Here is a 14,545-nt window from a genome sequence, read left to right on the forward strand (position 1 = left end):
GTTGTTGTCATGATTGCGATGGAATTCATGTTTCTTTTTGATGTGCTCTGATCATGTGTTATGTGTTTTGGTGGTCCATGTTGATGGTGGTGTGCATTATTGAATATTTTATTGGTCCGATGATATTATTCATGTTATGCGACATATTTGGTGGTGTAGCATGTTGTGGATGATTTTGATGAATTATTTGATGGTATAGCATGTTAGAGGATTTTATTTGGGTCCATGCTATGTCCTTGCCAATATTGTATTGTTTTGGTTATGGATTTATGTATTGTTTGATGTAATTTTGTAACTAGGTCTTATGTGTTGAGCTGACTTTAAGGTTAAGATTGATGATTGGTATAAATAAGTATTGTAATCATGTAAGTTGAGTGTCTACAAGTTTCTATGAGTTTCATGAGTGTATTGTATGTGAGAACAAGCAAATTTATCTTTTGATAGTGGAGAAGAGAAGAGAAGAGTTATTGTGCAGATAGTATGCTTAACCAGAACTATAATCAGGTATTTGGAGATGCTATTATTTTAGTTCATGTAATTTGGATTGTTGTCCAATCTTTGTAAGGAAGGGAGCCTTCCTTAGGGTTGTATCCCTTCTTCTTTTTGAGTAGTGATCACTAGGAAGTGTATCTGAATGCATCTGCATTCCCCATTGTAATATTTACACATACTACTGCAGAGTATCATCTTATTGTGGATAGGTTCCCATCGTGGTTTTTCCCTTAACCGAGTTTTCCACATCAAAAATTCATGTGTTATGTATGTTGTTGATGTGGTGTTTATCTTTTCTATTTTTGTTCCTAATTAGATCTGAATTTGTGCATAATTTGGTTGAGTTTGGTGAAAACTGATTCACCCCCCTCTCAGTTTTCCTGAATTGTTGCTATCATATTATCAACAATTGGTATATGAGCTAGATCCTTTGGAAGGAGTTTGACCGCTTGGGGAGATCACGGATGGTAGCTATTATTTTCAAGGAGAGTCTAAGATTTGATGGAACTAATTTCTCTATATGGAAGCACCAGATGGAAGTGCACTTGAACTGTCTTGGAGAAGATTATTGGAATATCACAAAGAATGTATACATTGTTCCTATGAATAGTCCTGTTACTGCAACTGAGGTCAAGGATTCTCAAAGTAATATAAGAGATAAGGAATCATTGCTAAGTGCTCTGACTAATGAAGAGATGACTAATGTGATGGGATTGCAGACTAGACATGAGATTTGGGTGAAGCTTGAAGCCTTGTATGAAGGAGATAAATATGTGAAAGTTTCTAAATTGTAGAGCTTGAAAGGAAAATATGAGATGCTAAAGATAGGAAAAGATGATAATATTTCATCCTTTATGGCTAAAGTGAATGATCTTGTGTTGAACATTAGATATGTTGGTGGAGTTCTTGAAGAAGATGAGATTGTGGCTAAAGTGTTGAGATCTTTGCCTCTTGCCTATAAACATAAAGTTTCTACTATTGATGAGATCCATATTGTGACAACTATGACAAGAGATATGCTGATTGATAAGCTTGTTGCTTTTGAATTGAACAAACTTGGTGAATCACATGGTAAAATAGAGACTACATTTAAAGTTACTATATCCAGGAAGTTGAAGTATGATCTAGGAGAAAGTTCAACTAGGATGTCTAGATATGAAAGAGAAATGAAAGAGATGAAACAACAAGAAAATGAGATAGAAGAGCTTGAAGCACTTATTGCTAGAATATTTCCTAAGGGAGATGGTATGAAGGAAAGTTACCTTTGAAATATTTTTCATGCAATAAGATTGGGAACTTGTTTCGAGACCTAAGGATAAGAATGTAATTGGTACTAAATGGGTGTTCCAGAATAAGCTAAATGAAGATGGACAAGTTATTAGAAACAAAGTAAGACTGATATGTAAGGGATATTCACAAATGGAAGGTATTGATTTTGAGGAGACTTTTACTCTGGTAGTAGGAATTGAAGCTGTTAGAATATTTATTGCATATGCTACTCATAAGAAATTCAAGGTATATGAGATGGATGTAAAGTCAACCTTTTTGAGTGGTGAGTTGGAAGAGGAAGTCTACATTGAGCAACTAGATAGATTTTCATTGATAGGTGAAGAAGACATGGCATTGTATGGCCTAAAACAAGCCCCTAGATCTTGGTACACTAGATTGGACATGTATTTGATGAAATTGGGTTTCTGTAAAGGTACTGCTGATAGTAATTTGTACTTCAAGATTGATAATGAAAATATTTTGATTGTTGAAGTCTTTGTTGATGACATTATTTTTGGTGGAGATGATGATTTGAGTAAGAAATTTGCTGATTATATGGAAAAATAATTTGAGATGTATATGATAGGCAAGATGAAATTATTTCTAGGATTGCAAATTACATAGATTAATAAAGGAATTTTCATATCTCAATCTAAGTATGTGAAGGAATTGTTGAATAAGTTTGGGTTAGATGATTCCAAACCTATTGGAACTCCTATGGTGACTAGATGTAAGATGACAAAAGATGATGAATTTCCAAAGGCTAACTAGACCTTGTATAGATATATGATTGGTGGACTACTATATTTGACTCAGACTAGACTTGACATTATGAATGATGTATGTCTTGTTGCTAAATTTTAGGTTGATCCTAAGGAAAGTCATGCTATTGTTGTGAAGAGGGTATTTCGATACTTGAAGAGTACAGTTGATTATGGTATGTGGTATTTGAAGGATGATGATTTCACTTTAGATGCTTATAATGATGCTAATTAGGTAGGTGATATTGATGACCAAAAGATCACTATCGGTGCAGTATTCATTTTGTAAAAGAAGTTGGTTGCTTGCACAAGTAAGAAACAAGATGCTATTTCTTTATTTACTCGAGAAGCTAAATACATTGTTGCTGCTAGCAATTGTACTCAGGTTGTTTGGATGAAACAGATGTTGAAGGATATTAGTGTTGTTTATAATGATCCTACTATTATATATTATGATAATTCTAGTGCTATCAATATTTGTAAGGCAATTAAATCAATCTTGAGCACACAATTAATTTCTTAAATTATCAATGTCACATGGAAAATTAATCACTCTGAATTAAAATTAATTGATCATTTAAAGTAAATCATTTTTAAACAATTATCCTATTTATTTTATTAAATATCCTAGTATATTTAATTAAATAAATCAATTTTCCATTAAATCACAAAAAAAAGGAATTAACTGGAAAAAAAGATTTAAAAATTGAGAAAAGAAATCAAATGGAGATAATCTTGAAAATCAAATTAAAAATTGGAAAAATCTTAGGAAAGCAATTAAAACAATTAAATCTCAAAATTGAATAAAATAAAGAATAAATTAGTTTTTTCTGATTTTATCTTAATTTTAGTTCAATTTCCTTTAAAACTGAGAAAAGCAGTGAATCACATCAATTCACCTGGATTGTACTTCTTCTTGGAAAATCTTGACCGCTCATCATCATTTGATCGTAGCCGTTGGTTTCTTTCTGAATTTTCTATAAATTCAGGCTCTCATCTTCTAATCAAGTATCCTAGGGACTGTATTGTTATTATGTTGTTTTTGCTTTAGGTTCATTAAGGTTTTATATTGAGAATATTTTCATATTAGTTATTTCATATTTGTTAAATCATTTAGCTTAATATTTATTCATAGCTTAATCATGTTAGCCTAATATTCATTAATCTTGCATATCTTGCATTTATCTAGCTTAATCTTGCATCCATTTAGCTCAATTTCATACTTATATAGATTAAATCCTTCATTTAGGTGTTGCCTAGTCACTAGTATTGCATATAAAAATCTAAGAGCAAGACTAAATTCGCATCTACTAGAAGGCAATAGGTCGCTTTGTGATGGTTCATTGTTCATTGTTGATTGATTTAATAACCATGCATCTAATGACTTATTGAAGTGTTGTGTATTCTAGATATAGATACGATCCACTTTTACCACACAGATTTTTGGTGCCCACCATGGGGCTCGAAATTCAATCCTTCAGCCTCAAAATCATTTTTTTATTTTTCAGGTCTCATCCGTATAGCCTCTACGAAAGGTCATACGAGTATTTACCCAACATCATATGAGTTTCTTCTCTAGACATTTGATTCTTTGTTCTTTCATCTAGGTTTGAGGGAATACTCATATGGGAAGGTATATATTGTCGTACGAATTTCTTTTTTTCTCATTTCAGAAACAATATACTTTTAGGGTTTTTTCGTAAATTAGATTTGGATTTTACTGACTCTAACCCTGGTTTGTCTTCTGTCTGCCTAAGATTTTCATAGCCTAATTGGTTTTCTGTAGAATGCTTGTCAAATAATTTATCAATCAAACATACACCTGTCAAAGAATCAAAAGCAAAATGACTACTAATGCGTTGTTCTTGTAGGTTGCCTAAGGAGAATCGATTGAACATTGTGTATTCATTTAGTATTTTTGTAGGCACTTAAATTTCTATTTGGTTAATGAACAAATTTGTCTTTTATGTTTGAAGAAAAATCTAAGAGGTAGGAGAGTATGCTCTTGTCTTTGGCAGACAATCAGAAATCTAGACCCTTGAGGCTTTTTCTAAATTTGAGGTTTGTGTACCTTTAGCGGGCTTGTCATAGTGGGAAAAAGTAATCACCCTGTGAGAATGACCCAAGTGAGTACAACTGTACCTAAGCATTCCAAATCACTATAATAAATAGGCCTCTGGTGATTAAAGTCTTAAAGGACAGGATTGTTTGAGTTTTCTCTTTGAGCTCTCTCATATCGGGCATTTTTTAGGCCCTCACGGTCTCAATCACGTTTATGTGACTGCAACTTGTTTTGGTACCTTGTCGAGCTATAGGCTTCAATCATGCTTGCATGACTTCAAGGGGTAATTTCAAACAAAATTCCTAACTAAGAACTATAAGATAGAGGCTACCCGATTCACCTTCGAAAGGGGGACAATCTTTGTGCAAGAGACATAGTAACTCTCCCAAGACACTTGCCATATCGTGCCCCCATTAGTATTTGGAGTCGGCTAATATGGCATTGAGAATCCATTGCATGAGACTCAATGACCATATTCAGATTAGCTATTGGGTGTGTACTTAAGTCTGCAATAAAAGGTTTTCTTCTCTAAGCCAATTCCCGTAGGGTTAGCGTGTTGTGCTTGAAAGTCATTATACATCTTGTGTGTTTATTGTGTTTTCATCCTTGAAACTGAAACTAAAATACTGAAATTGGAGAAAAAAAATCAACAACATCAACAACTCAGTGATCAAAACTCTATCCGTGTCCAAAAACTGGTTTCTCTCAGTCATAAAAAACTCAGTCCTTACCAAAAACAGGTTTCTATCAGTCATCAAAAACTTGGCCCTTATAATAAACTAGTCTTTGTCAGTCATCAAAACTATGTTTGTGTCAAAATCTCATCTCTGCCGAGTCCTTTGTCATACAAGTCTACTAAATTGTTGTCTGGCTACATACGTATTGTCGTATGAGTCTTCATTAGTCCTGTGAGTTTGTCGTCTTGCTCTGCTAAAATTATCGTTTGAGTATACAAAATTGTCATCTAGCCCTTAGAATACTATCATATGAATAAATATCATACTCAATAGATTGTCATTTGGAGGTCATTAAATTGTCATGCGAGTTTAGGCAGCAACTCATATGAGAAATTGTCTCTATTATTCTGTTAAATTGTCATCTAGGTTTGAAAACTTTGTCGTACGAATTCCTAATTTTGTCAGTCCAAAAACTTGTCTGTCTACACATTTTTCCAGAACAATCAAACTTACCTAATTATTCTACAGCAAGCAGAAAAATGGTCATCATAACCCTGAGCATAAATAATCTTGATAGTGTACCCCTATTGTTGTGTTGCACGATTTTGTCGATCATCTTTCAGCTAGTTCAAACAACTACTTATCAAACTTAAGTCACTTAGATTACGTCTTATATAGGATAGATCATTCCTGAAACCAGACTGAGTCTTAGTCACTTCTATCAAATCAAAATAAGTTGCTTAGATCATATCTTATATAGGATAGATCTTTCCTGAAACCAGACTCAATCTTAGTTACTTCTCTCAATCACTATGGTAAATGAACACCTAGCTTCAATTTGATCTTGACTTCTGCATCACATATAGCTCTTGGTCATATCAGTTGTAAATGCCGGCTCAAACCATAAATTCTCACAAGAAAGTTGACAAAGGTAAAGGACCATCCTTTTCATCAAAAGCTAATCCATTCTTTGTAGAACACCCCAGCTCTAATAAACCTTCATCGTCAAATTTACCAATTTTTTATCAGCCCTTATCTCCCACCATGTCTAGAGAAAGGCAAGAAAGACAAGTTGCTAAACATGATACTTATGACAACCTCAACACCCATGCTAATAACAATGATTCCTCATCTATCAAATCTGAAGCCTCTGAACCTACATAAGTTGTTATAAATAGCTATCAAAAGGATAAAGATTTCTGAAAAATGATAAATATTATCATGGCTAGAGAAAAAGAAGATTATTTTCTAGAGCTAGCAAAGCAAGGCACTAAACTTCCTATTGATTATAACATTGAAACCCTTATCACCAAAGAGGAAGAGACACCTTTAGCACTAGTAAAAAACAATTGCAAGTGTTATAGACTGAAATCAAAGAAATGAAAAACAAGGATAAATCATAAAAGCAATTTTCTCTGGACACGATATGCCGGTTTCCATTTGACAAAAATATTTACATGTCTCCATTTCCTTCAAGAGTGGAAATTCTTAAGTTTGATAAATATGATGGTAATGCAAATCCTTAATACTATGTTAGATAATTTTGTACTTTATGTATGGAGTTCATGTATGAACAAACATATCTCATGCACCTTTTCCCGAATAGTTTAGGAGGACAAGCTATGGAATGGTTTTCAAGCCTACCTATGGGAATTAAAACTTTTGAGGAATTAAATGAATTGTTTCTCCAACAATACTCCTATAACATTTGTCATCCAGTCACTATGATTGAGCTTTGCAATACCAAACATAAAAGAGGAGAGCCTTTTCTCACTTTTCTTCAACGTTGGAGAAAGATGTTCTCTAGATATTCACGGCCTATTCCAAATTCTGAGAAGATGGATATCTTTGTCAATAACCTGATCCTTGAATTGAAATACAATATCCAAATGCAAGTGTACCCTTCATTCAACAAAATGGTAGATAGTGTCCTCAGAATGGAAGATGTGCTTATAAAGAAAGCAGATATATCACTTTGGAAAGAAACACAACAAGGTTCTAGTTCCAAAGAAAAGAGAAAATACTGGAAATACGACAAAGATAACAATGTTGGTATTTTGGTATGGTTTTGTCATTGATGTCAACACCTACTAAAACACTACCACTTTGGAGATCTAGCAGCATTCATTGACAAGCAAGTAACTATTGCACAGTTACTGGTCTTTGGTTCATCGGGAGGATATAATGATCATCGACACTTGGAATGATATGGAAGACACTTGGTAATATCGAAGACATCATGTGGACATCTTGTATTAATGAATATTTACATATTTGCTTTTACTGGAAAATAGGTCTAGGGTTATCTAGGGTTACACCGACAGGTTTATCTTTTCTAGATCAGCATGGCATGCTATGGAAATGATTAATTATTGTTGTAAATGCATTAAGCCGACATGTTCAATCGGTTATTGCATCGGATATTATATTGTTTGTAAAATGTTTTTATTGTAATATCTTGTAGAGATGACCTACTAAAATTGGTCTTAGGTTATGGTATAAATGTAAGATCTTATTTGTAAGATCAAATGTGGAATGCAAAAAAGAATTGTGTGAAGGTATACGCGAGATTAAGAAGAGCAATACACATAGACATCATTTGAAGGTGAAGTTAGGTTTTTGTGAAAGCATATCAGCATTACACCGGTACTGAATCCAACATATGAAGATGTTATTTTGAGCAGTACATTCTTATTGGATTTAACCATCCAATTGTAGTCAGTATGACTCCCATTTTGTGATTGAGCAGTGAGCTCTAGGCGCTTGGCCTTTCTACATGTGAAGACCCCATTTATGTACACTTACTATCTACAGTAGTATCATCTGATTGTGGGTAAGGTTTCCCACCGTGGTTTTTCCCCTTATAGGGTTTCCACGTACAAATATTGGTGTTATGTGTTGTGGATGACTTTGTGTTTATATTTCATGCACTAATCTTTACCGGTATAGCAATTAACTATTAAAACTGTCTATCGGCATACTTAACTAGTTTACCGGTATTAAGCATTGAGTTGGTTAAGTTGTTTTTGGTTTGAATTTAGTTGAGAACTGATTCACCGCCCCCCCTCTTAGTTGTCTCCGAGACCTAACAATTGGTATTAGAGCTTAGTCCTCTTTTCCAGAAGTTTAACAACTTGAGGAGATCCAATGTCTACTAACTATTTCAGGAAGGACAGTCCTAAACTTGATGGAACCAACTATGGCATATGGAAGATCAGAATGGAGACACATCTAAATTGCATTGGAAAGGACATCTGGGATGTTACAAAGAATGGTTATACTACTGCTGTACCAGGTCAGCCCAGTCCAGCTAACTTGACTAAAGATGAAGAAAATGATTGCAAAGCAAGAGAAGCACTTCTGAGCACATTATCAGATCAACAAATCATGGGACTATCAGATAGGTCTGCTACTAAATCTATTTGGGATCATTTGGAAACACTAAATGAAGGAGATTCCACAGTCAAAATTGCAAAACTTGAAAGCTTCCGGGTCAGGTATGAACATCTAAAAATGGAAGAAGATGAAAGGATTTATGCTTTTATGGAAACAATAAATGAAATTGTTTTGGGTATTAAATGTTGTGGAGGAACCTTAAGTGAGGATGAAATTGTTTCAAAAGTTTTAAGAGGATTGCCACCGGCATATAAAATGAAGGTTACTGCTATAAATGAGTTGAGAACAATGCCTAATAGATTAGTAACTAGGGATACATTGATTGGGAAACTTTCAGCTTTTGAAATTGAGGAATTTGGTCCTATTGCTACTATTAAGATAGATTTAGCCTTTAAAGCATCAACATCATCTACTCCATCATTTGACAAATCTGATTGGAAATCCTTTTATGCAAGAGACCTTGAAGAAATCAGGAAAGAAAATGAAGAACTTTAAGAACTTGAAGCACTATTTGCAAGGGAAATGCCTAAAGGTCCAGTTGGAAGTAAGTATGAAGGTAAAGCACCCTTTAAATGTTTTAACTGCAATAAGATTGGTCATATGGCTTCGAGATGCCCTGATAGACATGCTAGACTAAGAGAAGAAGCTATAAGAACATACAAGCCTAATCCTGAATATCAGAGATACAGATTTAAGAAGAATACAGACAAATCTTGTTACATTGCTGATGAAGGTGTGACTTATGATTCTGATGAGGATCCAGCAGACAATGGATGGGTTTTTGTTGCTATAATAGAAGATCAACCGACACCTACTGCTCAACTAGTAGAACAAGACCTAGCAACTAAAGTTGAAGTAAAGGATGAATGGATCATTGACTCAGGATGCTCACATCATATGACAAGAGACAAAGGTAAATTCTTGAACTTTCAAGAATACAATGGTAGTTTAGTAAGATTTGGAGATGACAAAGCTTGTTCAATCAAAGGTAAGGGTACAATATCTCTTGATGGTAAGCATAACACTAACAATGTCTACTATGTTGAAGGATTAAAGCATAATCTTCTAAGTGTTGGTCAATTAGTTGAGAAAGGATTTTAGTTACAATTTAAGAATGAAAAGTGCAAAATCATGAATAGAACTGGTTTGGAAATTGCAACCGGTAATCAGACTAGAGGTAATATCTTTCATTTGAATAACAGTGAAAAGACATGCTTGATTGCACATATAGATGAAAGTTGGTTATGGCATAAGAGACTCTGTCATGTAAACTTTGATTGGATGGCAAAGATCAGTACTACTAAGGCAGTTAGAGATTTACCTAGAATTGTCAAAACCTCAAAATACAATATGTAAGGAATGTCAATTTGGAAAACAAGTTAGAGCTAGTTTCAAAAGTATTCCAGAAAAATCCAATAATGCTCTTGATTTGATTCACACTAGTTTATGTGGTCTAGCTAGAACTAAAATCTTACAAGGTGATAGATATTTCATGCTAATCATTGATGACTATTCTAGAATGTGTTGGGTTACTTTTCTTAGAGAAAAATCAGAAGCACTTGGAAATTTTAAACTGTTCAAGGCAATGGTTGAAAATGAAACCGGTAAGAAAATCAAATGTTTAAGATCAGATCAAGGAGGAGAATTCACATCTAAGGAATTTAATACATTTTTTGAAGTGAATGGAATCAAAAGACAGCTATCAGCACCTCGAACACCACAGTAGAATGGAGTTGTTGAAAGGAAAAAAAGAACTATCTTGGATGCAGAAAGATGTATGTTATTAGAAGCAAATTTACCACATGTGTATTAGAGAGAAGCAGTCAGTACATCGATCTATACATTCAACAAAGTTCACATCAAAGGTGAAACTGGTAAGACCCCTCATGAACTATGGTTTGGTAATACTCCTACTCTTAAGTATTTCAGAATCTTTGGAAGTAAATGTTATATCAGAAGAGCTGAGTATATTGGAAAATTTGATCCTAGAAGTGATGAAGGAATATTTCTTGGTTATTCATCTAAGAGCAAGGCATATAGATGTTTTAACAAAAGATTACCGAAAATTGTTGAGAGTACAAATGTAAAGATTGATGAACAATTCAAAGGAACTTCAAGGTATATAGACTCTAAACCGGCAACAAATTTTTTGACAAATGCACCTACACTAAATCCACCGGTACAGAATGAAGATCTAGCTACCCCAGTACCATCTGAGGATTCCATAGTAATTGAAGAACAACAACAAACAAAGACACCCCGATATGTAAGATTGAATCATTCTGAAGATCAGATAATTGGAAACAAGTTTAAAGGAGTTATGACAAGAGGAAGATTGGCAAATGAAGAGGTATGTCTTATTTCTCAAATTGAACCATCATCTATTAATGAGGCATGTGAAGATAAATTTTGGATTAAAGCTATGGAAGAAGATTTAGAACAAATTGAGAAAAATAACACTTGGACATTAGTTCCCCGGCCTAGAGATAAAAATGTAATTGGAACCAAATGGGTATTCAGAAACAAACTTAATGAAGATGGTAAGGTTATCAGAAATAAAGAAAGACTAGTGTGTAAGGTATATTCTCAGAAAGAAGGAGTTGATTAAAATGAAACCTTTGCACCGGTAGCTAGAATTGAGGTAGTCAGATTATTCTTGGCTTTTGCAGCACACAAGAATTACAAAGTTTATCAAATGGATATTAAATGTGCATTTTTGAATGGAGATCTTGAAGAGGAAGTCGATATTGAACAACCTAATGGATTTTCTTTGATAGATGACAATGATATGGTTTGCAGGTTAAGAAAAGCTCTGTATGGATTAAAACAAGCTCTGAGAGCTTGGTATGCAAGATTGGATAAGTATCTTTTAAAGATTGGTTTTACTAAAGGAAATGCAGATAGCAATTTATATTACAAAATAACTAATGATGACATCTTGATTATAGAAGTATTCATTGATGATATAATCTTTGGAGTAGAAGATGGATTATGTAAGGAATTTTCTATTAAAATGCAGCAAGAATTTGAAATGTCTACGATTGGAGAAATAAATTCTTTTTAGGATTGCAGATTTCACAGACTGATAAAAGTATATCCTTGAGTCAATCCAAGTACCTAAAAGAGTTACTAAAGAAATTTGGGATGGAGAATTGTAAACTGGTAAGTATACCTATGACTACAAATGACAAATTATCTCAAAGGGATGAATCTACACCTATTAATCCAACTAGATACAAATCTATGATAGGAGGTTTATTATATTTAACACAAACTAGACTTGATATTATGAATACAGTATGTATTGTTTCAAGATTTCAAAGTAATCCTAGAGAAAATCATGAATCAACAGTAAAAAGGATTTTCCGGTACTTACAAGGCACTATAAATCTTGGATTATGGTATCCTAGAAATAAAATTTTTGATCTATGTGCATACACAGATGCAAATTGGGCAGGAGATGTGGATGATAGGAAAAGCACCACCAGCGTAGCATTCTTTCTTGGAAATAGATTAGTTTCTTGGTTGAGTAAGAAATAAAGTTGTACATCTTTATCAACAATAGAATCAGAATATGTTGCAACAACAACCAACTGTACACAGGTACTATGGCTTAAGCAAATGTTGAAAGACATAAAGGTAAAATGCAAGGAACCTATTACTATATATTGTGATAATACTGCAACAATTGATATATCTAAGAATCCAGTACTACATTCTAAAACAAAACATGTTTCTATCAAACTGAATTTTCTAAGGGAAAAAGTTGAAGAAAAGGAGATAAAACTAGTTTATGTGAATACTAAAGAATAGCTTGTAGATATTTTTATAAAACCTTTGCCTAAGGAGACTTTTGAATATCTTAGAGATCAGCTTGGAGTCATACCACCACTGGTAGAGACTTAGGAAGTTGATGATTGTCATCAACCAGTAGAATTAACAGACAAATCTTTTATTTCGATCTTTGATGAGGAAGCTACTTCTCACGGGGAGTAGTTGGTATATTGAATTGATTGGTATTTTGTATATGAACTTGGTTTTGTTGTAACTTTGGCATTTGATGTCAAAGAGGGAGAGATTGGTATGGAAAAACTCTGAAAAAAAACAAGGAAAACACATGTTGCTCCCAGGGGGAGAGATTGTTGTTTAGGAGAGATTATTACTCTCTATATGTATTTTTTATTTTTGGTTATGATCTTTTTTGGAGATTGTTGGTTTTTGGTATTTCGCATTTCTGTTTTGGCACTTTAATGGTTTTTCCATCTTGTGTTTCCATTAATGCCAAAGGGGGAGATTGCTGGTATTTTGGTATGGTTTTGTCATTGACGTCAACACCTACTAAAACACTAGCACTTTGGAGATCCAGCAACATTCACTGGCAAGCAAGTAACTATTGCACAGTTACTGGTATTTGGTTCACCGGTAGGATATAATGATCACCGACACTTGGAATGATCACCGACACTAGAAAATAGGTCCAGGATTATCCAGGATTACACCGGCAGGTTTATCTTTTCCAGATCAGCATGACACACTATGGAAATGATTAATTATTGTTGTAAATGCATTAAGCCGACATGTTCAATTGCTTATTGCATCGGATATTATATTTTTTGTAAAATGTTTTTATTGTAATATCTTGTAGAGCCAACCTACTAAAATTGGTCTTAGGTTATGGTATAAATGTAAGATCTTATTTGTAAGATCAAATGTGGAATGCGAAAAAGAATTGTGTGAAAATATATGCGAGATTAAGCAGAGCAATACACGTAGACATCATTTGAAGGTGAAGTTAGGTTTTTGTGAAAGCATATTAGCATTACACCAGTACTGAATCCAACATATGAAGATGCTATTTTGAGCAGTACATTCTTATTGGATTTAACCATCCAATTGTAGTTAGTGTGACTCCCATTTTGTGATTGAGCAATGAGCTCTAGGCGCTTGGCCTTTTTGCATGTGCAGACCCCATTTATGTACACTTACTATCTGCAGTAGTACCATCTGATTGTGGGTAAGGTTTCACACTATGGTTTTTCCCCTTACAAGGTTTCCACATACAAATATTGGTGTTATGTGTTGTGGATGACTTTGTGTTTGTATTTCATGCACTAATCTTTTTCGGTATAGCAATTAACTGTTAAAACTGTGTACCGACATACTCAACTAGTTTACCGGTATTAAGCATTAAGTTGGTTAAGTTGTTTTTGGTTTGCATTTAGTTGACAATTGATTCACCCCCCCCCCCCCCCCATCTCAGTTGTCTCTGGGACCTAACAAACAAGAGAAACGTTATTAATGATGGAGTGGTAGACACTGTTAAAAAAAATCAAAACCCACAATATTTAATTTGGCTAGCGGCACACAAGCACTCAAAGCAGCTAAAACTACAGTAGAGTGGTTTAAAGAGAAACCTTGGCTTTCAAAGCCTAAACATGATTTTACTCCTTTGGAAGAATCGTATGAATTATCTTTTAAGACTTTATTGGAAAATGATCTGATAACATTGCCAGACAACTCTAGACCCTATGATCCAAAAGTTAAACCCAAATGGTGGAGGGAAAACGAATACTGTGAATATCATCAAAATAAGAGTCATACAACAAACAAATGCATGAAACTCAAACATGAGATTCAAGACCTCATCGATGCTAGAAAAATTATTATTGGACATCACATGACTAATGCTGATCAAAAAGCTTTTAAAGATCCCTTACTTGCTTATGAACAAGGTGATTCCTCAAAATCCAAGGGAGGTACCAAAGTCAATTACACCTACACAAACAATGGCAATGTGACCAACATGATTGAATCTTCGCAATCTGAGTATTGCAATGTGATCATAATCAAAGATAAAAAAAATAAAGCACAAATTGCAAATGCTATGA

Source organism: Cryptomeria japonica, chromosome 5 (genome assembly GCF_030272615.1).
Source record: "Cryptomeria japonica chromosome 5, Sugi_1.0, whole genome shotgun sequence".
Classification (NCBI taxonomy): Eukaryota; Viridiplantae; Streptophyta; class Pinopsida; order Cupressales; family Cupressaceae; genus Cryptomeria; species Cryptomeria japonica.